The 22,086-nt window shown below is 41.7% G+C and overlaps 1 protein-coding gene across 6 annotated transcripts in view; it reads left to right on the top strand.

Annotated features, from left to right (window-relative positions):
• The window catches only part of GLIS1 (GLIS family zinc finger 1), a 178,763-nt gene that overhangs the window by 35,937 nt on the left and 120,740 nt on the right, over window positions 1-22,086 (top strand). The window contains exon 2 of one of the 6 annotated variants that reach the window (XM_064428913.1): window positions 8,595-8,711. The exons of the other annotated variants lie outside the window; for them this stretch is intronic. The gene's annotated coding sequence lies outside the window, so the exon portion shown is untranslated. The remainder of the gene's footprint in view (window positions 1-8,594; window positions 8,712-22,086) is intronic. 6 annotated transcript variants of the gene reach the window in all.

Below are 22,086 nucleotides of genomic sequence, written 5' to 3'. Positions count from 1 at the left end.
TACTGTTTTCTCACCTGTACTTAATAGGATTATTTTCCAGCAGAAAATTTTAACTCAGCTGTTTATTTTTGCATTCCATGATTCCATGATAGAGGCTTCAAATCTGTATTTGTGGTATATCTAAATAGCACAGTGGTTTAGGCCTTTGTGTAAAAGGAGACTGTAAAGATGTTTGTAAAGAAGTTCTCTTTTTTTTCTCACTGAGATGTATGTCTCAGGAGTACATTTTAAAGAAAAACTCAGAGATCTGGGTTCAGAACTTTGTTTTTCTTGCTGTAGTAAAGGCAAAGATAAGCCTTACCTGAAATTATTCAGATGCTTTTAGGCTTCTGGAGGATTTATATTGGATCCCAGATTCATTGGAGGTTGATGCAGCTCAAATCCTTCTGTTTCACACACCAAGTGATTAGTAATGCTTTACTTCAGGATGAAGGCTTGGGATCATAGAAATGTGGTTTAGGAGTTGGTGTGTCCTTGGTTTTCATGAAATGGTCCATGAAATGACTGTGCCTGTTCTGTGTATGTTGCAGAGCAAAATGAGGTGGGGTCTGATTTAGAGCCAGCACAGCCATTTAGTGCCACTGTACAGTATTTCCCCCTGAGCTGAAAGGTGAATTCAGGGATGTCTCTGGCAGCAAACATGACTGCCACTCACAATTACTTTTAGTAATGATAATAATAATTTTCAAGTAAATTGGTGGGAAGAATTTTTCCTGGTTTCTGTGTGCCAAGGCACAAAGTTTGACTGCAGCTTTACTTGTTAGGAGGCAAGGCTGAGCTAAGTAAGAGATGATAGACTTGGATTTGCTTGGGAAGGAAAGACAGTGAAAGCCTGGCTCTTAGCACCATGAGATGACGTGGTTGGGACTGTCACACTGCTAGATCAGCCCTTGCAGATCTGTGAGAGAGCTTGATGTATTGAAGGGCAGAGAGTGTGAAATCATCACCTGCCTGGGAAGATTTCTGTTGGGGAAGGGTTGGACACAGTTTAGTCTGATCTGAGGCAGAGCTGTAAAGGTAACATTTTAGGGATCCTTCTAATCTCTTTTCCATGAGACAGATAAATTTGATTGATGCTCCCTGATGTATAAACACCCATACTAGATTAAAGTTCAATATTCTGTATATTAGTGGAAGTGACAGCAAATGCTGAAGGAAGAGCAGCAGGAGTGAAGCATGTAGTCAAACTTCCTGCCACTAATAGTGTGCAGCCTGGGGACTTCTTGAATTAGTGCTCATGTTTTATAGACCTTCACCTGTCTGGCTAACACAGTTTTTTCTAGTTAGTTTTTTGAACATATGCATTCACAATATTCTCTGATGGTTTTTCAAAGCTTAGGTGTATTTTAGTGAAACTCCCCACTAAAAGCTGACACACTGTGATTATACACAAACTACCACATGATGTTTCCATTTGGTGCCTCCTCTCCTTTGCACCTTACAGGAACGTGAGTGGAATGGTCCATAATCCATGTGCTGCTTAGTAGTGTTTTACTGCTTGGATTGCACAACATACAATGACATGTTAGGGAAGGAAATTTGTAATATCTTGTCCTGAAGGAAAGTTGTCACAGGATTGAAATCAATTTGCTGGTATAAAACTCAAAGTTGAGTTTTATAGCATGACCTTTAAGGGTAGGATAAGATAGTTTTAAGAGGCCATCATGCTCCAGGAAAGTCAAAATGGAATGAGAAGTGGGGGGGGAATCATTAAAAACATGAGTACTAAATTGTTTTTGCACTGTGTTAGATTCAGATATTTTTCCTAACATCTGGTTTCTCTACCACTTTCATCTTAAATCTAAGCTGGATTTTCTTAGTAAACAAGCAGCAAATTCATCACTTTGAGCTTTCCAAAAAGCTTTACATGTTATTTTAAAGATCTTTTTGGATCTTTTATTTTTATTGCACAATAAGCTTCCATTCATGACTAAAGATTCCCGCTTGAAGTGTCAACAACCATTTTTCTTTCCTGCATTTCAGCCATATTCTGTGAAACTGGACCAAAAAATCTATTAAATTAGATACGCCAATAGAAATTGATTTTGAAATGGAGAAAAAATAAATTATTATTCCTTCTGATATCCATACAGCTGTGAATACATCTTGATTCAATTTGTACCAAGCGGTGGGAAAACACTTTTTGAACAGTTTGAAAGCATTTAATAGTCCTGTGATGCACAGTTGATTTACAGTTGAGCTGTACTGTATTTCAGTGCCATGTGTCTGAAAGTTTGAAGGTATGATATGGAAAATTATTACCTTCCCTGTTATTCTGAGTAATTGCTCTCTAATGGACTCTTCCAGCTTTGAGACTGTTTTATTGCTTAAGGTAACTGTTGGCTGATGCCAGTTAATACAGCTGTGATTACTGACCAGCCCCTGGGAGGATATTGTCTGTTCCGTGGGTGACAGGAGCCCAGTGTGCTCTATCCTTCTTAGCTTCTAAACAACTCAGAAGATAAGTTTTAAAAAAGCCCTTTTCCTTTAGGAGTGATAACTTGGGATAGCAGAAATAAAGGCCTTGTCAGAGTGGTTGGAGAGTCCCATCTCAGCCTGCAGTGATCCTGGGTGTCTCAGGAGGTGCTGCAGTGCTGTGGTTATGGGGTGGTTCCTTTCTGCTGAAGTCTTGTTGATCATCTTCTTGTGATACAAGGAGGTGGGAATTAATTATTCCCTGGTTACCTTTATACCATTCATGATGTAGCTTGGTCAGCTGTTACCTCTGGGTTTGAAATAAAGTTCCAGATCTCTGTGGGGTCTCTTACTCTGAGGTACATTCTCTGCCTTTGCTTATGTCTGCTGTCCCCTTGTTTGTACAGTGTCCCTTTTGGCTGGAGTTTAACTGCAGTCCTGAGAAAGGGTAGCCATGGATACATAGAACAGAGGTTTTTTTGCTATTTCCATTTGTTTGCAGCCCTTGAGTGCTCTTGCATTGAGTTTGTAGCATGGGCCTGTGCCCTCTGAGGTTCCATGGACTGAAACAGTCCGTAGTCCACAACCAAAAGGAGTAATTGTAGGTACTTGACAAAGGAATGGTTTGCGGGGCAAGTCCCAGTTTTTTTCCTGGCTGAAAGTAGAGCCTGTTCACCAGCACACATGTTGGAAAATCATGGGTGCAGCTTGTGGCCTTGGATGAGCAAGTACCCGTCTGAGTAAGTACTTCACTCAGTCAGGCATGCTTTTGTATATTTATTCCATTCATACTTTATCCAAGCTGATCCTTGTATTTTGTTTTTAGTCTGAGTGAGGAACCAGATTGCTTCAGGTTGAAACTTCATGGGAAGAGAAAGGAAATATTTTAAATAATTGAGAAATAAGGTCGCTGCAGCTAGGCCATGAATTACTGAATATTGTATCAAGTGCTGAAAGAAAGAATATACTGAGACTTCTAAAATCACACAAAAGCATCTGGAAGAGGAGCTTTATTTCTTTGGAGGTATGGAGGGCAGGTGGCAGGGAAAATTTGTGAATATTAGCAAAAAGCTGAACTGTAAAAATACTGTCATTATCTGTATCTCTTTGAATATGAACAGTTTTGAGTTTGGCAAAAAGTTATTAAAAGCGTCCCCAGCTGAGGCTTTTAGCCCCACTTGTTCCCTTTTCTTTTCTAGGACATTCTGCCCAGGTAAAAAGAGGAGACATCTCTGAGGTTTCCTGAAGTGCTGTTGGCTGTTTAGGTGTGCAGACACATTCAGGGAATTATTACACGGCCTTAAGTCAGCTTGTCCCACTCTGGGCATTACAGACTTACTGTGAGTTAATGTTCTTGTACTGTCTGGTGTGCAGGCACACTGGGGATGATCCCAGGTGGTCTTTTGCTGAATAAATGAAAGAGGAGCCAGTAATTCTCTATAGAGGTACACAGCTGCCCAGGGGCCTTTGTTGTGGGTTGTTCGTGCTCCATGTGTAAGACTTTGTCTCCTGGATAATTTAATCTGCACCAAGGGAATTCAGTGGCCTTCCCGAGGGGAGGAGATACAAGTGATGTTCAGGTTGGGAGGCAAAGAAATGGAACTGCAGGGAGGGAGCTGCATCATGCCAAAGGACAAAAAGACAGAAAATTATGTTTTGAAATACGGTGGTCCCCATCTATAGACTGATGCTGAGAGCAGAGAGGAGTGTAGGGGGAGGGCAGGCCTGTCACTGAATGATCCAAGCCATAGGAGACCTGTCTAGTTAACAGAGCAGTAAATCTGAGCTTTCCTGTGTATATTTATTTTCACATCACAATCTGTTTAAGCAAGAAAAGCACATTCTAATTGCACTCTAAACAAGGATTTCTCCTTCAGCATTTTACAGCTGTTTCTTGTATGCAGTGCCAAGCTGATCTTGGTGATGAGATGTTCTAGCACAGCATGGACATGAGCCCAGTGGGCAGATGTTTCTTCTACTGCGTTTTCATTCACTGTTTCAAGGGGCAGTTGAGAGACTGTTTTACTCCTTCATAAAGGTTTATAATTCATGAAGCCCATTACTGTGTACAGAGCTGCACATCTGGCATAAAGCACTCCGGTGGCCCAAAGAATGTGCTCGCAAGAAATAAGATGCTTTTGTAGTAAATTCTGCAGTCTGACTGGAATTAACTGCATTTAAGACTAAAGAGCAAAGATAATAGATAAGATAATGGATGCTGGAAAGGTGATACCGGGGAGCTGAGTTGAGTTACAGTACCTGTGACATCTCAGAGCAGCGTGAAACGCTTTGGGCTGTAAAGCTCCTGCCTGCAGTTATCAGATCATGTACACAGCGACCTAAGCATTTGATCCCGGCCGTGGGTAACGAGGACAGCGTGAGCAGCAGAGCAAGGGCCGTTCGTTCCCTGTGGGTGGGTGGAAAACAAACCTTTTATTCCTTTTTCTGTCGGCACGGCCGCCGCGGCACGGCGCTGCTCGCGGGCCGGCGCAGCCTCCGCCCCGGGGAGAGACGCGCCCGGCTGCCGCTCCCCGGCTTCATTCATTCCGCAGCACAAGCCAGCTTCGCAGAAAGGAACATTATCCCCCCTTAGATGCCCGCTGCAAAACGTGCGTTTGAAAACTGTAGCCTGTGTTTATTAATTTAAAGCAAACAAAACGAGCCAGTGATTGTGGAGATAAAAATATTCCAGTTGAATAATCAAATGTACCATAAAGTCCCTCTGGACTAAGACATCTTACTAGTGGCATCCCAGCTAAATTTAGACTTTAAAATTAAAACCATTTCTGCTGAGAGGCCAGATCTGTGGGCATGTTCTGCAGTTAGTGAAAAGACAAAGATACTTCCCAAAGGTTAATTCAGACACCTAAGATCTGAAGTTGTGGGTGTCTCTCCTGAGTCTTGTAAAAAGCTCTCGTGCTCCCAAATTAGACAGAATGAGTGCAGGACTGAATTTAAGTGTAAAGTTCAGGGTAGTGAATTGAGGCACAGATTTGGATTAGTTTTCAAAGGAGCTGAAGCCAGGTTGGTACTTTCTGGCACAGAGGGCTGGATAAAGATTTTTTATGGACATGGATAATCTCTATAGAGGCTGACAGTAAAGTACACATTAATGAAAACTGCTCCAAAAATTACATTTCTTAAATGGAATAGTACAATCCTGCTGACTTTTAATGGACCTTATATTCCAATTCCTTCTATGATCCACTGCCCGCAGTACACCACAGTCCCTGTATTTGTGAAATGTCCTCTTGATCAGTTGGTTACTGCAGAGTGTGTGGGAGAACCTGTGCCAAGCAGGTGAATGACAGCTCAGGGGAGGGATGAGTTTGATATTACATTTATCTTGGGAACCAGCAGCATTTGGAGATCCACAGTCTAGCTGCAGTTCTGGTTGATATATTAAGTTGTCAGCTCACAACAAGTCTGAAGTAAGTGCTGCATGCTTCTCCTCACTTCTCTAGGAAGAATAGGGTTTCTTATCAGAATGTGACAGGAGATCCCCAATGGAGTATTCATTATTAGAGAGCAAAAATGACACAGTTATTTTAACAGGTTGTTATCAAAATCATGTCAGGGACATCATTGTCTGCCAGCTCCATTGGAGTTGTAAGAATTGAGCCTAAAGAAGACCAGAGGGGAAAGAAAGCACACTTGAGTGGAGTCAGTCGTAACTCCAATTTATGGATGTGGAAAAGCATCCCATTTGCTAAACAAGGTATTTTCCTGCTTTATTTTCAAGTTCCCACACCAGTTACCTACTGATCTATTCCTTATATAAAATTGTAGGGTAAAAATCTCTCTTCATTCTCTCTCATAGCATGCACTGTATTTATTCTATTCATTCAGTTAGAGTGAGAACAGAATTTGGCTGTTCCATTCTGGAACAATCAGTGTTCTCTATTTCAACCTAATAAGTACTCATTTAGCTTTATTTAAATATTATCATTTTCTTCTCCTTCTCTGAAAAAATAGAGAGAAAAAAGTTCTTTTAAAATTTTGACTCACTCAAGGGCTTTGTAAAACTGGAATGTGCAATTAACATAAAACCAATTCTTCGGTATCTGAAATTGTGGGGGAAAAGGCAAAACTGATTCTTGATGCCTCTCTTGTGCAACCCAGCATTCCTTCAGAGTAGAAAGATTCCAGTATTAGTGGAAAGCGTTTTTGTAAGACATCTCAGCCTGTGCCAGCACGGCATGTAATGCACACCAAGCAGCCAGCTCATGAAGAAAAACATGTTTACAGAAACTGAAATGACTTCTTTGTTGTTTACTCGTGCAGAGGAGAATGGCGTCAGGAGTACTTCGAGAGAGAATGTTGCTTTTAAATTGCCACTGAACCAGCACCGCAGTGTGACCAGGCAGAATTTCCATGACCTTGAGACCCTTCCAGGGGCTGCTGAGCAGATGTCCCATCAAACAGTTGCTGTGTGGCACAGAGAGGGGCATTGTCACCAAAGACAGGGCTGTAGGCTGGACTTAACCCTGCCCTGTCACCCCAGGGAGAGTGACTCAGTGCTCGGTCACAGCAAACCCTGCTGGTAACATCACCCACCTCCCCAGCACTGCCAGGCTCTGCCATCTGCCTGAGCTGATGGATCCAGCTCACCTGAAGAGCTCAGAGCTCCAGCGTGTGATTGAGATCATCACTAGTGTGTGAAGGTTTAAATGCAGCTGTGCTGCTTCTGCTGGTTCATGCTGACCTTCGAACAGCACATTGTAGAAATCTTCCTCCCGCTTACAGCATTTTGGAATTCCTCTGGTTATTTCCTGTTCACTTTTATCTGCTCCCCTCTAGGCATCTGTAATTGGCTCTGAATTTTTTTTACCTCTGCTAGATATGCATCATCAGTACTTGTTAAAGGTGGGGTTTGTTTTGTTTTGTTTTCCCTAAAGAGCAATTTGTAATTCATGCAGTGGATGTATCTTTTGGCTCCAGGCTTGAGATCCTGGATATCCCACCCACTGTGGGCACAGGCATTGTTGCATTTCTGTTCACCCGAGTGTGGAACGTGTTTTGAGTATTGCCTACGCAGTCAATCAGATGAGTTATTTGTATCCTTCTTTTTCTAGTAATAGCTGATTGTTTACCAGGGTTACCAAGATCCATGGGTGTGCTGACAGTACCTGGGCAGGGGGCAGGTCAAGGCAGGAGAAGGAAAAAACCTGGCAAATAAAAACCACTGACCACCTTTCCTGATAGAACAGCTGCTCCACACGGCTTCCAGCAAGATGCTGAAGGGGTGTCACCATGAGCAACATTAGTGGAAAGTATTTGTGTTGAGAATGTCCAGCCAGCACAGCTCTGAGTGGATAGTTTGTATGAAGAGTATGACAGAAGTATGCACCTTTTTTGTCTTTTGTTTGCTTTTTCTTTCTTTCTTTCTCTCTCTTTTTTTTTTTTTTTCCACAAGGAGCAGGTAATGGAGAGAGGGGTGATTCACACACGAGTTAGACATCACTTACAGTAAGTGTGTTGTCCTTGCAGAGCTTAACAAGGCAATTTTGCAAACACAGCAGAGCTCTTGTAGTGCTTGTCATGATTTTTAGGTCCTTACCCTTTTCATTTTGTTTCTGCTCTTGGGTGGTACTTCTTGTCTTAGGTCCACTAGATTTCCTCCCATTTTAGCAATCATATTCTCTACTCTTCACAGCATCTTTTGTATTGCAGGCTCTCCTTTTCATTTTCATCTTGACATTACCCTTGTGGCATGAAGTTACCTGTTTGCAAGTGGGGAAACAGAGGCTGAGTCCCCAGATCCTTTGTACATTCCTGTTGATTCTTATGTACAGAAGTGTTGTATGATATTCTGTACCCTAAATTCTGTCAGAGTTGTTTGACTAAATGCTCCTTCTGCCATAGTGGAATTTCTCTGTACTGCAGGTTTACTAGTGATTTCTCCATATGATCAAGGATTGTATTTTCTGGAGAAACTTGTGTGTAACAGAATAGATCTCCCTGATCAGACTGTGTTTTCCTGCTTTCTGTCTTTAATTTCACTTACATTTGTGCTTCCCTTTTTAAACAACAAATAACAGTGTGTTCTGTAGGATCATTGCTGTCTACTTGCCTTCCTCCCTCCAACCACCTTCCTAGGATGCATCTCCCATTCTTTCTCTCCTCAGATTAATGAAACTTTGCTTTTCAAGACCTAATGTCAGTTTTTCACTTTATAGGCCTTTGCTCTCCATACTTACTGTATCTCTGACTAGCTGGAGTGATCCTCTCCTTCTCCTGGTGTCTGCTCTGAGGCAGGAGCTGTTCTGGTGCTTTCTCTTCTTCAGCAGTGGGAGGTGAGTGACTGGACAACCATTGCCACATAGCTGTCTTGTGCTGCCCTCAGCATGGCCCGGAGACAGACTGGGACAAAGAAACTACAGGGATAAGAGGGGGACGTGGGGGTGAGTCACATGGGATCAGAAGTGTGACACAAATCAAGTGTTGCAGCAGTAGCAACTGCTTCATCCTCAAAAGCTGATGGCTCTGTGGGAAGCAGATTGCCTATGACTCAGTTGGCTTTGCTGACTCCTGCACAAGTTTGAATGAAGCCCAGGCTGACCCCAGAGGTCTGCAGTGAGTTCATCCTCTTGATGCACACAGCTGGGAGATGTCTAATGCTGTCTCCAGTTGCAGTGCTGGCAGGGGTTGAGATTGCTACCCTGTGCTCAGAGCTGAGCATGGGAGAAGGAGTCACAAGGCTCACTGTGAAACGGTGCTTCAGAGGAATAAATTAAAGGGTAATGAGGATCTCAGAGATCTTATTTTAAAATTAATCATACTACTAAAACCATAGAATAGCTTTCCTGAGAGGTTCTGACAGCCCCAGCTGCTCTGCAGTGTGTTCCTTGGATATAGAGCAGCTACTGAGACTGACTGTGAGCAGGGCTCACACTCCACTTCTTTTCCTTTCCTTCACCACGCCCTATTTCTGCTGTCTTTCTGTTTGATCACTGTGTACAAAATCAGTGGGTGTCTGTTTTGTTTCTGGCACTAAGGAGCCATGGCTTCTGTGACTGTTGTTGGACACTGCTGTTAATGTGTCACATCACTAGACTGGCTCTTTTCCTTATGCCTCAAATTTTTACTGATGGCATCACTGTGAAAAGTAGCATGATACGGATTTTGGACCAGAACATATAAAAATGAACAGATGGGATGGTGTTGAGACAGTTAATGGGACTTAATATTTGGCAATATCATGATTTGATGAAGTATTGAAGAACAGGCATGCAGTTAGTTTAGCATGGCTGTAAGGAAAGTGCATCTTGTTCAAGAAATCTGATGTCAGATTTCCTTGAGGTTATGAGGTTAATGGATTGAGGTTTTCTTAGAAAAACCCTCAAACAATCAAAAACCATAAACCCCCCAACACACATGTGATACTGCTCAAAAATGTGCTAAACAGATAAAATGCTGTCTCAGAGTAATTGACAGTAGCAAGTCCAAAGGAGGTGGATCCAGAGGGTTTGTGTGTGCAGTGGTTAAAACTTTTAACACTTGAGGCTGGAGCTCCTAAACCATTGCTGATAGAACTTCCTGCAGGATGTGAAGGTGGATTCAGTGCTGAATCATGACAAGAGCAGAGTAGCATAACAGGTACATTTTCAATCATTTGACAAGTTGGAACCCATTCAGAAAAAATTATTTTAGCACAGCTAGATATTGTATACTGCTGGGGCAGTAGGAGAGACACCTTGTCCTGGAAAGCCTGAACTCTTGAGGTGGTTCTGAGTTCTGGGCAGCAGTGGTAGTACATACACTGAGGTGAGAGTTTTATGCTGCTCCCAATAGAACATTGCAAGTTGAGGAAAGTACACTAAAGAGGAAGAAACATTCCTGGACCTGAGTGCTTTACCTTTTATCTTACCAGAAAAGTTGAGTGACTTAATGACAATAAAGTTCTGTACATTAAAGGATTCTTAATGTAGCAGAAAAAAAGTATAGCAAAAACTGGGGTCTGGAAACTGAGTCCAAACAAATAAAATGAAAAAAAGTAATAAATTCTTAATAAGAGATGTAAAGCATCCCTGGAATATATGAAGGCTCTTTGCCTCCTGAAGTTAAGACTCGATGCTTTTTTGGCAGTTGTGTTCAGCTAGAGCGTGAGTTTACAGGGTCAGAGTAACTGAGAGAGATTCAGGGTCAGGAAATGGGATTCAGTAGGTCCAGCAGTCTTTTAAAAAACTAAAGTCTTGAAAAATTGTATCACCTAAAGCACAAGGTCAGGCACAGAGCCAGTTTTCTCTCATGGATGCTAAAGGCAGATGTTAATCATATCACATTCCTGCCAACCTTCACCAGATTTTCTTTGTCATCCTTAAAAGGGTATGATTTTGCTCAGTGGGAGGGTTTTCATTGGCTTCAGTGAAGATGACTGAGTCAAAATAGCATTACTTTTACTCCCAGATCAGTGCTCTGGTTCGGTAGTGTTCAGATATCAAGTGTGTGGGATTCACTAACACCTTTTTACACAGGCATCCCTTTTGATGCACTTTTAAAGCATTGGAATTTAGTTATCTGACAGATTATCCTTCCAAGAGCGGATATAGAAATTAGAATTTGGATATTGCATTTTCCACTGTCATTTGGTAACAATTGCAATAAATTTGATGTATTTCTACCCCTATAAATTTACTGAAAGATCAGAATCAGACTTGTTTATATTTTCATGATTGAGTCATAATTGTTTTCATGTCTTTGCTATTCTTTCCATAGATCTCTCCTTGGACTTTTGAGTTTTAAGAATTATTTTGGAAAAGGAAGTGTGGGGTGAAGGTTGAGAATAAAGGCAGAGAGAGAGAAAGCTTGTCTGCAAGGCAGATTGTTTTCCAGTCTCTCATAGCTATATTAAAAAGTTCCTGGAGACAAGTTAAAGAAGAGGTATTCCTAGCCCCAGCACAGAACTTACTGTTGCTCGTAAAATCAGCATAGCTGGTGGTGCCTAACAACATCCTTGGGCAGCTTGTGCTTGAGCAGTTCACCAGGTTATTGCAGAACAGATTATCCACACTGTCTATCTCCTCCTGCCCGGGGGAGAGGCTGCCAAGTCCTCATCAGGGCCCAACTGCTGCCTTTACTCCCAGTGACTGGCAGAGGAGATGGTGTTTAATTTGAGAATAGGTTGTGTTTGTTTTGTGTGCTGTTAGACAGGTATCCTTTGCAGGCCTCAGCAAGGATACAGTTCCTGTGAACGCTGATGGATGTGCAGGGGAAGAGGCTGGGGAGGGCTTTGGGGGTCGGTGCTGCCAGGTTTCTGTCTGCTGCTGTGTGTACAACACAATCTGTGCTGAGGATGAAGCCTCTGCCTGCCACAAGGGCCAGCAGGAAGGCTCTGCTGTCTGTCTCATCCTAACAGGAGCTGTGGTAGGGAATGGGGCCGAAAGAGCTGAATTCCTCTGGGTGGTCAGAAGAAAGCAGGACTAGGGGCAGTGAGTGGTGTACCTGATGGGATGCCCATTTGTAGCCTCAAGCCTTATCCCTGCTCTCCTCAGCAAGGTCTTTCCATGTTTCCTAGTATTGCTGAGCTGCTTGATAACATTTCTGTCTCTAGTTAGCTAACCAGAGTGCCCGCAACTGGAGGGCAAGTAATTCATTTGTGTATTGACACAAACCATAATAATCCTGAAAATTTGCTATGTAATGGGTGCATGCTGCCATTCAGAATTCCCTGGTCACCTGAATCTGAGGCAAAGCAAAAGGAAAGAAGATGGCTGTTCTGTTTCTTGTAATGCAGGTTGGTGGGATTTATCTGATATCAGACCCAGCCTTTCTGTCCTCAGGTTGCCACAGAGTTTTACAGCAGACCCAGAGAGAAGAACACATTCCTGGTGTTTCAGTGATTTCCAGATTTAGTCCAGCCACCAATATGTAGTTGGTCTCTTTGGCATGGAAACTACATTATCTTCCTATCTTTCTCCTCATATGAGTTTGAAGCATGACTAGTTTGTCCAGCCTCCATCTGCAGGTTGCCATGTGTGTAGCACCTTTTTTTTTTTTTCTTTTTCTTGTTCTTTTTTTTTACGGACACAAAAGGATTAAGTTAACTGTTAAATCACAAAAAAGATGGACAGCTTCTCTCGTTGAAAAAATTAAGTTATGATAGTACAAATAATATTTCTTAAGTCTAGTTTTTTGATACAGTGACAAAAACTTTGAGTCAATCCTTTTAATTACACTTAACAAATCAGTGCACAGTGGGATGTAGTGCAAAATTAAACAAGCTACAGTCTTACGGACAACCTAGAAATGCATTCCTCAGTGTCAGAGCCATCCACTGGTTCCTCCAACCTATTTTTCAACCACATAAGATTTAATTGTTGCAAATGGAATACTTGTTCTACAGAAGTCCAATAAATCTGCAGTCTGTCTTCCCAGTAATCAATCACAGATTGTGAATTGCATGAGGAAAAATCTATAAGATATGTTCTTCATGTCTAGTACGTTGGGTTATTTTCATGTCTTGTGGTTTGAATTTGGCCACTGTCATTTTAGAGGAATTTCCTGCCATCTGCGTTCAATTGAATTTTCTCACAGATTTGGGCTTGCTTGTAAATACTGGGATCTGGCAAAAGGAGTATCTTTGTTCTTCAGGGGCATATTCAAAAACCGTTAACATGGTGTTGGCAATGTGCTGGGTTAGGGAAGATCCAGGAGATAAAAAAGGTATAAATTCCCCCTGCCCCTAACAGCTGATGATTTATCTGTGAAGGAAAGAGAACGAGTGCATGAGTGTGTGGTAGAGTTTTATCTCAAGCTATCATGGTATTTCATATTTTGCTTATTATTAGGGTGTTGGTTTGACTCTCTGCTTGTGACCATGTACACAGGCAGCAGGCTTAGAGTAGCCAAAATATTACAGCAAATTCCTGGGGGATCTCATTGCACGGTCCCAAACAGATTGGGAGTTGGTTTACCACCAGCTCTAATTTGTGTTTTGGCTGCTGATTTTTGCATTGAGTTAATATCCAAACAGTGATATTGGCATATGTAGATTCTTAGAAATCACACATACCTTGGGGCAAAGGGGCTATCTGTCTTCAGTTTAACGTATCAGCTGCAGTGTTACAAAATTCAAGGTAATCTCATCATCCTAACTGAAAGCTGGAGAGAGCCCTCTGCATTCCTTCCTGAAAGAGTGTGTATAATCAAATAAAAAAAAAATCCAAGCATTGAGGATCAAGTTTAAACCAACAAAATCAAAACAACTCAGGAGGGAGTTTATTGCTGTCTTGAGCTTAACCTCACAATGAGAAATAGCAGATAAAATGGATTTACATGTGTACTCAACTGTGTTACTCACTAGAGATAGAAGAGATGTGTCAACTCAGAAGGAACCTGCTTCAATTTATCTCATTTTGCATATTTCAATTTGTCAGACTTTGTGTTGTTTGGGCATAAATCAAGGGCAGTTCCAGCCTTACTGTGAAATGTAGGCCTGTGAAAATGATGGCAAGGGCTTCTAGATTTATCACATCTCTGCTTTCGTAACAGCTTATTCCGTTTGTAGATGGAAAGATGTGTTTTCTGACTGCTGGTTTCTCAAACTAACTTTGGTCTTTAGGAACGGGTTACTTCACCCCGTGTGTCACTGGGCCAAGATTAGATCTTCCCCAGCTCCTTTAAACTTGAATTGTGCATTTAAATATGTGCAACTGCCTGGAGTTCAGCATAGTGAGCTGTTGATAATGCAGCAGAGGGAACCCGGCTTCTGCTCCCTTAGTGTTCTGCAGGATGGGGAGAAACAAGTGTTTTGGCCAGCAGTGTCCTTGGAGTCCCTGTGCTGTTTAGCCTTTGGTTTCTGTAGCAAGCATTTTCCAGATTCTGTCAGTACCTGACAGCAGTCCTGTCTAAGATGTTAAAGAACAGCTTGGTCCAGGCAGCCAGAGGGTGTCATTTTTGCATAATTTATTTTTTGGAAGAACTGCAGAATCAACGAGTTGTTTTCAATATTGCATTTTCCATGGTCTGGAAATAGTCAGTGCCTGGGAGGCACTGACTTGCTCCTTGCAATAGCCTCGGACACACTCAAAACTCTCAGGCTTTGTCACTGCAGCCTCTGCCCTGCCCAGGGATGCTGAGAGCTGGGCAGAGCAAAGCACTTCACTCTTACTGCCACGAGCAGCTGCACTTGCATTTCTGTCTCTGGCTGCTTTCAGGACAGGCAGCTTTTCCAGCACGGAGCAGCGTTTGCCTTGGATACACGGGGAGATTGCTGCTTCACATGAATCCTGGGGAATACCTGCACTCCTGCTCCAGGCAGGCTGGCAGTGAGTAAATGGGCACAGTTCAGCTGGAGCAGGGTGATGCTGTGTGGTTCTGCCTTTTGGGGTGCCAGTGTGTCACCCTGGCTGCCATGGGCCTGTTCACTGCCTGGGAGGAGCCTCTCACATGGAATATTCCCCCAAGGGTCACATATGTCTTAGGTTATCTTTCCAAAGATTCCAAATCATAGCAATATTTTGGAGGGATTACCCAGTTCTTGCTGGGCATACTTTTCTTTCCTCTTTCCCTGTTTCCCTATTTTTTTTTAATTGGTCTTCCTATCATAACATTGGTATAGATACTTGTAATTTTTGAGGGTATTTCCAGTGATGTAACTATTTTAATTAAGTTATAATACATCAGGCAGCACTATTCCAGCTTCATAAAGAGCTGGGGCTGTTTCTTTATGAATAAATAGATGTTTATTCACTACTTCTATTTTTAATATGGCATGACTATATCAACAAGGATTTGACCTATTTGATCTTGACAGCAAAGGCCATGATAATCTGGAAACACACCTTCCAACTTTAAGCCATGACTCTGAGAGAGAGAAGCTCCTTTATTTAAGTAAAGTTTCCAAGATTCTCTGGATCACCAGTTTAATTTGCTTGTTTACCAAACAAAGGGTTGCATTTTACACAAGCCAAATGAGCCTGGCACTGCAAATAAAAAACAGATTACATTCGTTGCCATTAGTCACTCAGACTTAAAGGGCAGCTCCTCCCTGAAAAGCAGCTCTAAAAACGGCATTGAAGATTTCCATGGGTTTTGTCCTTTAGTATTTCCAAAGCATAAACACTAAAGCAATGCTTCTATTTCCTTGTGTCAGTCTTGCACAAATTAATTTTGTTGACTGAAAGTGTTTCACATTTGACAAGCCTGTCTCCTGTTCACTTATGGTTTCACTCTGTGCAGGTTTTGTCTCTGATTATTCTGAGGCAAATCTGAGTTCTGTTGTAGTCAAGAAGAGCTGAAGCTCTTTATTTCTTAATATTTTTTTTAGTGAGTAAATGATGGATGGGATAAATCTTCCGCATTTTCTTTCAGTGATAAGATCACATCATGTCCTGAATAAATCCTGTTGTTTGCTCCAATGTTCCTTTGCTTTGGGTATAATATTTCTTGCTTTGTCTTCAGGAAAGTTGATAATTTGCTTTGTCCCTGATCCTTTGTCACTTTATCACTTCATCCTGTTATCCTCTTGTTCCCTCTGTTGTGCCTTCACACACTGTAATTTTCCTCTCTCAAACAGCTATCTCCCTTCCTTCTGCTGGATTTCCCAAGCACATGCCAACTCACTGAGTTCATCTGCATGATGCTCTTCATCTAAGGCTCTATTGGAGACCAATAAAACCTGTAGGGAATTAGCTGACAAAGCCAATTGTTACTGTTATTTCATAAGAAAACATGCTTGAATTTTCTTTCTCTTTCTCTGAATAGCTAAATGATCCTAACAATAGTTCTCTTGTTCTTTCTCCTTTATTTGCTTCTCCCTGCCATTTTGTATCATGAAGTTAAATTACTGATGTATCTTGGGTGCTGAAGGGCATCTCCCAGGTTTGCCACATGGTTACTGCAGAAAAGAGAGCATCACTTAAAATTCTGTATGGTTTTGATAAGAACAGGATGCTTATCCTATGGGTAGTGAAAAATTCCTAATGGTCTTACTGATCTGGTCTGGCTTTCAGATGCTTGGGGTATGTTGTAATTTTGGTAAGTAAATCTGTTGTTGCTGGGAAGGTTCCCTGGATATGCTAATTCAATTTTGTTTGGATCCTGAGCTGTATCGCAGTAAGAACACAGACAAGCTATGCTGAAACATTGTGTGATTGTGCATAAGTGTGACTCAAGTTTCTGGAGTCAAGGTGCCCCAGCAAGATGGAGCAAAATAACCTGGAGTTTTGGCTTGATCTCCCACTGTACACCTGAGAATTGCAGGTGTTGATGTCACTGTGAGAACTCCTGAGCTACCAATGAAATCAGATGAGCTGAATACAATTTTGCAGTTACCTAAGTGTTGCATTTGCTCAATCCAATTGGATTAAAACCATATCCTGCCTCTTTTAATGTGACTACACAGAAAGGTTGCTGTGTTGTCACTAAAGATATTCATGTGGCTTAGTAGTTTGAGCTTCAAAATACATCATGGAAGATCACTGTGCTAAAAACTGTTAGATAAATCCAGGAGTAAAAACTAACATCTCTATTAGAGGTTTTCACAGATCTTCAGCAAATGGTTCTGTTAAAGGTGGCATAAATTTGTGTGCTTGAAATGTGTTTACCCAGCTGAGATTTTGACATGGATGGCATCGATCATTGGAAAGTACATTTGCATTTCACTTACCTATAATTTTATAGAAGCCAAATGCTTAAGTGCAAGCAGGTGAGTAATTTAAACCATTGTGGACTATACACAATGCAGAGAGTAAACAGGTCATCAGAGTAAATTAGGGATGAAGCTGTAGAATAAAACATGCCAGCTAAAAGACTTGATACATTATCCTTACAGTTCTCAAAGACATGCATAATTATCATCTTGATACAAGTGTCTTAATTTAAGTCAGTATTTATATCTGGAGTTAGTATGAAGCTCTGAGAGCTATAGGAGCCATGGGAAGCACCATCTGAGAGAGTGAAAAACTCCACAGTAGGGTAGCTGTGAGTGGTGCAGGGATCTCTGACTCCAGCCATGTTATTATTACTTTTTATGATGTGTGACTTGTGCTGTGACAGATTAGAAATCTGTTGTTGGAAGCTCAGAGAAACATAGATACAGAAAGTTCTATGAAAGTGTTTTAGAAACCATTGACGTTTCCTAATTATATGCATTATTTTTTCTAATATTTTTTCCTGTCACTTTGGTTTGTGGTTGTTGATAAACAATTGGCTTTATTTAAACTGAAGCTCTCTTCTCAAACCCTCAACTTTCTTGTGAGCTGGATGCTCAACCCGTCATTTGTGGCCTCACCCAGTAGCTGTGGGCATATTTAGGACTAACGTTATCACACATCTTGCTTGTTGTTATGTAGGAAAACTAAAGAGGTGGTTGAGGATAAAAGAGAGTCTGTAATCTCAGAGGGAAATTACACCTTCAAGCCAGCACCTTTGCTCTTGGAAAGTTGAGAACCTTGCGGGGAAGGAGCAGTTAAAATTCTTGGTTGGGTTTGTGTTGTAAGCTCACAACAGGCTGCAGAAGGTGTGGGGCTGTCAGGCTGTTCTCAGCTCAGGACAAAAGCTCAGCTGCCCTGAAACCAGCAAAGGGAGCTGAAGGCAAGGCAAAGCCCAGTACAGAGAAGCTCTCAGAAATCCCTCCTTTGCCAGAAGTCTGCATAATCCCCAAAGTGATGCTGATACTGCCAAGAGACAAGAGGGCTGTGGCTGTTCCTCCTCTGCTATTAGTATTAAACCAACATGACTGTGGGAGAGATCAAATTGCATCTGCTGGCAGAAAACCCCTCTGGCTCACCCTGCCTTGGTGCCTGCTGGAAGATGTGGCAGGGCTGCAATATTTGGGTAATGAATGTTGCTGTGCCATCTTCACTTGGAGCTATTCCCGTGCAGAATTCCTTGGGAATGATGTGGTTAACAGTGTGTTTGTTTAAGAGGCAAGGGGGGAGGGAAATTAGTATCAGGTAAAAATGTATATGTCTGTGTGTATATATAAATTCCCAAAGCGTTCGCAGCCAGCTACTTAATAGTTTTCATTGAATTAATTTTAAAATGTGAACCTTGTTTCCTTTATTTAATAGAACAAAACGGCTTCCATATTCTTGCCTGTAACTAGCAAGGTTTATATAGCATTCTGCAAACAAAGTAAGCATTAAAGTCCCTTTTGTCCATCTGTGGAATGAATAATTTTGTGCAAAGTATTTATTATAAGCACACGATACACTTAAACTTTTTACTGTAGTGGTGACAGATCCAGCACAGAACTGGATTGTTAAGTAGCAAGCACACCACGCTTCCATACTGTATAAAAATTTACTGACCTTTCTAAAGGCTCCTAGGTTCAAAGGAAAATGTTAGCTCACTTGGCTAACTTTTGGGTGCTACTTAAAACAATTCTGGATGTTGGAAGCAGTGCACAAGAGGCTGTGAGGAGTTTCAGTCAGAATTGCACAACTTCAGGAAGGTGAACGGAAAGCTTTGGGTTGGGTACACGTGGGCACTGGCCACCCTCCTCCTCCCTGGGACTGCACGAGGCAGCAGCTGGGTACCCCTGGGTTAGGTACCAAAATATCCTTGTGAACCACCTCAGAAAAACTTTAGGATTTCCCTTTACTTGGCAGAAGTTGGGACTAACCTAGAGGTGACATGTCACAAATACCTCCCACTAATGTGGCTGCTTTTAGGATGATTTATGGTGGGTTCTATAATGTACTAATGTACACACACAGCAGTCCTATTTGCTGTAAGTGAAGCAGTCCCTTCCCTTCTGGGAGTTACACTCTTGTACATGGCAGTTAATTGCTCCCAGAGTCACACTGCTCCCCCTCTGGGATTCAGTACGTGTTTAACATTCAGCTCTCTTGTCAGAACCCAGACTTTGGGCTCCCCAAAACATCCTTCACTTGGGTCTGTATGCAGAGAGCCAAATTCAGGCAGGGCATGAAGAGATGAGATTTATGGATTAGCCACAGGCACAGAGAAGCCCACACCAGGCTGGAGGGAGTCCCAGTGGGCATAGCACACGGGCCCAGGGCTCTTGGAGGTGACCTGAGTCACACCACTGTAGGTTTCCTGTAACCTTGGTTATGCTCACCTCTAGATTTGGCCTGCAGGCTCTGCAGAATGTCTTGAACATGGCAGGAGGGGCAGCTGGTTTAGTTTGTCTCTCATTGTACTGGTATTACTGGTTGGAGGACAAAAAAAGAGACAACTTTTATGAAGATGTATTGCAAATGTATTCTGGCAGACAAAGCAACAGATTCCTTTCTGTTGATCCCTTCCAATCTGCTGCCCACCCTGTGGAATTAGCTGCCTGCCATGCCTTTATAGCCAGTTGCAGGGCCAGTCTTGTCTCCAGCAAAGCCTCTCCCTTATTTATTTGAATTTCCCAGGGATGAGCATTCAGGGACAGCATCTCAGCTGATGCCTGAATATCTGCCTTTCTCCATCTATCTGGTCCTCTTTCCAAGGGCTGTTTTCTTTGCTTGAATTGTATTTGCAGTCAGTGATAATGAATTCATGCCCAAACCCATTGTACATCATGTTCTTTATTGTCTTGATAGGGTTGCTGCAGTTGGGTGTCTATTCTGCCCTATTAAGTGAGGTTGTTTGTCACTGACATTTCATCTGTAAGGGAAATGTCTTCAGCTGCTCTGCTGGTATATTCTGAGTTTTATGCTAGAAAAGTTCTTCAGGTTTTACTGTGGTTGGGTTATGTCTGATGTGTAGGACGGCACCTGAAATGGACTCAGGGATGAAGAATGTGTCCCCTTCTCCAGCTGTAGCACCATCCTTAAGGCTCATGGTGGGCTGTCTGTGCAGCTGTTCTGGAAAGAAACCTTCTGGACACTGAGCTTGAGGAGCAACTCTTAGAATAAGCATTAAATTCTTTTCTGCATCTTTGAAATACAGCTGAAGATCAGAGTGGGTGTGCTCAGGCATGATAGAGGATAGATATTGTCATTTATATGCAACTGCATTCTCTCATAGGTTTTTTCCCTCAGGCTTATGGTTAGTAAAGAACCCTGGATCTCTTCTCACAGTTCAGCAGAAACCCTGCATTCCCTTTCTAGCTTTGCTTCATGGAGCATTCCTCTGTCATCATCACACTGTTTATAATGCTGCTTTCAGGAGAGATTTGCTCTTGTGCTTGCTCAAATCTCAGAGGGATCTGTAAGAAAGGAACAAAACCAGAGGGGCACTGAGTTCCTGTACTGCCTTTGTGGATCGGGAAGGTGGAGGAGAAGATACTCCTAAATGCAGGTCTCTTTATTAGGTTTCTGTTGCTCCCAATTCTTTGAGCCTGTCTATGTGCCAGTTGAGCTAATGCAGCAGAGGGCAGCTACTTCCCAGCACGTGCCATTTGTCACATCCTGGAAATCTCATGCTCAGTCTTGGGGAAGTTTGGAAGTCTCAGCTCTTTGGGTATGCCTTTTCCAAAATGCCCTCAGGGTTACACACTGCAAGGTTGGAGGCGTGGACAAACACAAGAAGGGAGGAGCAGTGGGAATGTTTCATGTTATTGTGAGTTTGGGAAAATGTCTTTGGTGTGTAGTTGGAATGTATTGTTGTAACCAAGAACAATAAACATAATAGCTGAGAACACATAGAAGTATTTCAGGATGTTAAGGAGTGACCAAAAAAAAAAAAGAGATTTCTCCTGTAAAAGCCTATTTTTTTGTTGGATAATGACTTAAACCCTGTTTATTTCCAAGCAGGCAATTTGCACATCTGTTCTGATGTTACTGTCCAGGTTTGTTTGCTATAATTATTTGATGGGAACACCTAAATTGTTTACAGTTCACAGCAAGACCCATTTAGTTGGGTCATTTGGTTTCTTTGTGCATGTAAGACATTCAGGGAGTTGTTTGATATACAGATAGGAGGAATCTGATGAAAAAATGTAGAAATGGTGAAGGTGATTTTTACTTTTATTGAGTCCTGCACCTGACCCAGTGTTAGCTATAGTTTTAAATTCAACTCTTGTGTCAAAAAGAAACTTGAAAATAAGTCATGTTTTATAGTCTCGATAATGCGGTGTCTGTTTCAGCTGATACTTTATTTCTTCGGTCCTTTGATTCTTTCCATATGAAGGCAGCAAATACTTCCATCAGGTTGATACAGCTTTTTCTTTCCTTAGAAGTTGGATACCTTTAGAATGGCTCGAGCAACTGCATCTCTAAAATTTGCATAAATAAATCAACTGTGTACTGTGGCTTTTGTGATGTTCAGTGTCTTTATTATTTGATGATTAAACGTAATGCAATTTACTAATGAAGAGATGTATTTTGAAGAGCAAAGGTCAAGGCCAGATTTGAAGACTTCCATTGCCCGAAATGTCTAAAGTAATTTTAATCAGGGAATTTACTTGCAATCATCAAAGCACTTTTCCTTTCATGATTTGAAAAAGTTTTGCTGCTGATGTTTATAATTATGGAACACCACCATCAAACCCTTTGCTCATCAAACTTCATTACAATGATTTATTTGACATGCAGTAATACTTGTAATGCAGAACAGAAACAGAGCTATTGATTTACCAGCAAATTCATTAAAATTGTGTAAGTATTATTGCCAATAGATACACAAGGAACATAAATTATTTTATTCTGTTTTTTGAGTTACAGAGGGTCTGTCAAAGAGTTCCTTATAAAGCAGAGCAGAACGCTGATATTTCTGTACATTAGCAGACTCTGCTGGAATAGCTTTTCATATTTAGAGGTCTTATACTGTCAC

Source organism: Passer domesticus, chromosome 7 (assembly GCF_036417665.1).
Source record: "Passer domesticus isolate bPasDom1 chromosome 7, bPasDom1.hap1, whole genome shotgun sequence".
NCBI lineage: Eukaryota > Metazoa > Chordata > Aves > Passeriformes > Passeridae > Passer > Passer domesticus.
The sequence above is the reverse complement of the archived record's forward strand: the minus strand, read 5'-3'. Positions and strand labels throughout refer to the sequence as shown.